This window comes from Schistocerca piceifrons, unplaced genomic scaffold (assembly GCF_021461385.2).
Source record: "Schistocerca piceifrons isolate TAMUIC-IGC-003096 unplaced genomic scaffold, iqSchPice1.1 HiC_scaffold_548, whole genome shotgun sequence".
NCBI classification, from domain to species: domain Eukaryota; kingdom Metazoa; phylum Arthropoda; class Insecta; order Orthoptera; family Acrididae; genus Schistocerca; species Schistocerca piceifrons.
This window is the reverse complement of record NW_025728786.1, coordinates 91,595-95,833: the sequence shown is the minus strand read 5'-3', so window position 1 is coordinate 95,833 and position 4,239 is coordinate 91,595. Positions and strand designations below refer to the sequence as shown.

At 40.8% G+C, this 4,239-nt stretch overlaps 1 non-coding gene across 1 annotated transcript; it reads left to right on the top strand.

The window, feature by feature from the left end:
* Positions 1-3,618: 3,618 nt before the first annotated feature.
* Positions 3,619-3,693, top strand: Trnap-cgg. The gene has a single exon. It is a non-coding gene; the product is annotated as a tRNA-Pro (tRNA).
* Positions 3,694-4,239: the final 546 nt, after the last annotated feature.

Sequence of the window (4,239 nt, the reverse complement as noted above, 5' to 3'; positions counted from 1 at the left end):
TCAGTGAACAGACAACATCTAATTGTAAATTAGTTTTCATGAATAGAAAATCAAGAATGGAATGTAACAATAATACGAAAGAAAAGTTGCTATCCACAATATAACAGAAATGCCGAGTCATAGATAGGCACAGCAAAAAGACTGTCACAAATAAATAAAGCTTTCGTCATTAAGGCCTTCATCAACAACAGACATAAACACGCACACATAGCACACATAAACGCAAGTCACACACATGACCGCAGTCTCAGGCAACTGATACCACATTGACAGGCAGATGCCTGAGACAGCAGTGCGGTCTCGTGTGTGTGTGTGTGTGTGTGTGTGTGTGTGTGTGTGTGTGTGTGTGTCTACATCTATTGTTGACAAAGGTCATAATGGCCGAAAGCTTTATTTATTCGTGACAGTCTTTTTGTTGTGCCTATCTGCAACTCAACATCTCTGCTATATGGTGGGTAGCAACTATCCTTTCACAATATTGTTTTCATGGATAGATCTATTTCTGACAATTTACTAACCACTGATTGCACATTGTTGTTGTTGTTGTGCTCTTTAGTCCTCAGACTGGTTTGATGCAGCTCTCCATGCTACTCTATCCTGTGCAAGCTTCTTCATCTCCTAGTACTTACTGTAACCTACATCCTTCTGAATCTGCTTAATGTATTCATCTCTTGGTTTCCATCTACGATTTTTACCCTCCACACTGCCCTCCAATGCTAAATTTGTGATCCCTTGGTGCTTCAGAACATGTCCTACCATCCGGTCCCTACTTCTTGTCAAGTTGTGGCACAAACTCCTCTTCTCCCCAATTCTATTCAATACCTCCTCATTAGTTATGTGATCTACCCATCTGATCTTCAGCATTCTTCTGTAGCACCACATTTTGAAACCTTCTATTCTCTTCTTGTCCAAACTATTTATCATCCACATTTCACTTCCATACATGGCTACACTCCATACAAATACTTTCAGAAAAGACTTCCTCACACTTAAATCTACACTCGATGTTAACAAACTTCTCTTCTTCAGAAATGCTTTCCTGGCCAGTGCCAGTCTACATTTTTTATCCTCTCTATTTCGACAAACATCAGTTATTTTGCTCCCCAATAGCAAAACTCCTTTACTACTTTAAGTGTCTCATTTCCTAATCTAATTCCCTCAGCATCATCCGACTTAATTCGACTACATTCCATTATCCTCATTTTTCTTTTGTTGACGTTCATCTTATATCCTCCTTTCAAGACACTGTCCATTCCGTTCAACTGCTCTTCCAAGCTCTTTGCTGTCTCTGACAGAATTACAATGTCATCGGCAAACCTCAAAGTTTTTATTTCTTCTCCATGGATTTTAAAACCTACTCCGAATTTTTCTTTTGTTTCCTTTACTGCTTGCTCAAAATACAGATAGAATAACATCGGGGAGAGGCTACAACCCTGTCTCACTCCCTTCCCAACCACTGTTTCCCTTTCATGCCCCTCGACTCTTATAACTGCCATCTGGTTTCTGTACAAATTGTAAATAGCCTTTAGCTCCCTGTATTTTACCCCTGCCACCTTTAGAATTTGAAAGAGAGTAGTATTCCAGTCAACATTGTCAAAAGCTTTCTCTAAGTCTACAAATGCTAGAAATGTAGGTTTGCCTTTCCTTAATCTTTAGTCTAAGATAAGTCATAAAGTCAGTATTGCCTCACATGTTCCACTATTTCTTCAGAATCCAAACTGATCTTCCTCGAGGTCGGCTTCTACCAGTTTTTCCATTCATCTGTAAAGAATTCATGTTAGTATTTGCATCTGTGACTTATTAAACTTATAGTTCGGTAATTTTCACATCTGTCAACACCTGCTTTCTTTGGGATTGGAATTATTATATTCTTCTTGAAGTCTGAGGGTATTTTGCCTGTCTCATTCATCTTGCTCACCAGACGGTAGAGTTTTGTCAGGACTGGCTCTCCCAAGGCCGTCAGTAGTTCTAATGGAATGTTGTCTACTCCCGGGGCCTTGTTTCAACTCAGGTCTTTCAGTGCTCTGTCAAACTCTTTACGCAGTATTATATCTCCCATTTCATCTTCATCTACATCCTCTTCCATTTCCATAATATTGTCCTCAAGTACATTGCCCTTGTATAGACCACCTATATACTCCTTCCACCTTTCTACTTTCCCTTCTTTGCTTAGAACTGGGTTTCCATCTGAGCTCTTGATTTTCATACAAGTGGTTCTCTTTACTCCAAAGGTCTCTTTAATTTTTCTGTAGGCAAGTCCTGTCGATCTCATTTTTGAGACGTTTGTATTCCTTTTTGCCTGCTTCATTTACTGCATTTTTATATATTTTCCTTTCATCAGTTAAATTCAATATTTCTTCTGTTACCCAAGGATTTCTACTAGCTCTCATCTTTTTATCTACTTGATCCTCTGCTGCCTTCAGTACTTCATACCTCAGAGCTACCCATTCTTCTTCTACTGTATTTCTTTCCCCCATTCCTGTCAATTGTTCCCTTATGATCTCCCTGAAACTCTGTACAACCTCTGGTTTAGTCAGTTTATCCAGGTCCAATCTCCTCAAATTCCCACCTTTTTGCAGTTTCTTCAGTTTTAATCTACAGTTCATAACCAATAGATTGTGGTCAGGGTCCACATCTGCCCCCGGAAATGTCTTACAATTTAAAACCTGGTTTCTAAATCTCTGTCTTACCATTATATAATCTATCTGCTACCTTCTAGTATCTCCAGGATTCTTCCATGTATACAATCTTCTTTTATGATTCTTGAACCAAGTGTTAGCTATGATTAAGTTACGCTCTGTGCAAAATTCTACCAGACGGCTTCCTCTTTCATTTCTTACCCCCAATCCATATTCACCTACTACGTTTCCTTCTCTTCCTTTTCCTACTCTCGAATTTCAGTCACCCATGACTATTAAATTTTCATCTCCCTTCACTACCTGGATAATTTCTCTTATCTCATCATACATTTCATCAATTTCTGCATCATCTGCAGAACTAGTCGGCATATAAACTTGTACTACTGTAGTAGGCATGGGCTTCGTGTCTATCTTGGCCACAATAATGCGTTCACTATGCTGTTTGTAGTAGCTTACCTGCAGTCCTATTTTTTTATTCATTATTAAACCTACTCGTGCATTACCCCTATTTGATTTTGTATTTATAACCCTGTATTCACCTGACCAAAAGTCTTGTTCCTCCTGCCAACGAACTTCACAAATTCCCACTATATCTAACTTTAACCTATCCATTTCAATTTTTAAATTTTCTAACCTACCTGCCCGATTAAGGGACCTGACATTCCACGCTCTGATCTGTAGAACACCAGTTTTCTTTCTCCTGATAACGACGTCCTCTTGAGTAGTCTCCACCCAGAGATCCAAATAGGAGACTATTTTACCTCCAGAATATTTTACCCAAGAGGACACCATCATTATTTAACCATACAGAAAAGCTGCATGCCCTCGGGAAACATTACGGCTGTATCCAGAATGAGATTTTCACTCTGCAGCGGAGTGTGCGCTGATATGAAACTTCGCAGGAGAGCTTCTGTAAAGTTTGGAAGGTAGGAGACGAGGTACTGGCAGAAGTAAAGCTGTGAGTACTGGGCGTGAGTCGTGCTTCGGTAGCTCAGTTGGTAGAGCACTTGCCCGCGGAAGGCAAAGGTCCCGAGTTCGAGTCTCGGTCGGGCACACAGTTTTAATCTGCCAGGAAGTTTCATTACGGCTGTAGTTTCCCCTTGCTTTCAGCCATTCGCAGTACCAGCACAGCAAGGCAGTTTTCATTAGTGTTACAAGGTCATATCAGTCAATCATCCAGACTGTTGCCCCTGCAACTACTGAAAAGGCTGCTGCCCCTCTTCAGGAACCACACGTTTGTCTGGCCTCTCAACAGATACCCCTCCATTTTGGTTGCACCTAATTTTATTGGGCAAAACTGCTATGTTAGTTCTTTGTAAGCCTTGCTACTGTAAGGAGGTGAATAAATGAACTATTGCAAAATGGAAGTATTGTTTGGTGTAACCGACCCGAACTTCCCCCTCACTGGTGACCCCGAGTTGTAACGTCTTCCGTTTTTGCCGTTTTACTGTGTCTGCTGCCTCCGTGTCGGTTATGTTCGAGTGTATTACTTCGACACAGTATTCGAACAATGACTTCGGCCCAACGCCGAACGCCGCAATTTGTGATCGACATGCACCATATTGAGGGCGGTGTACACCCACCAGGACTTCAACATGAT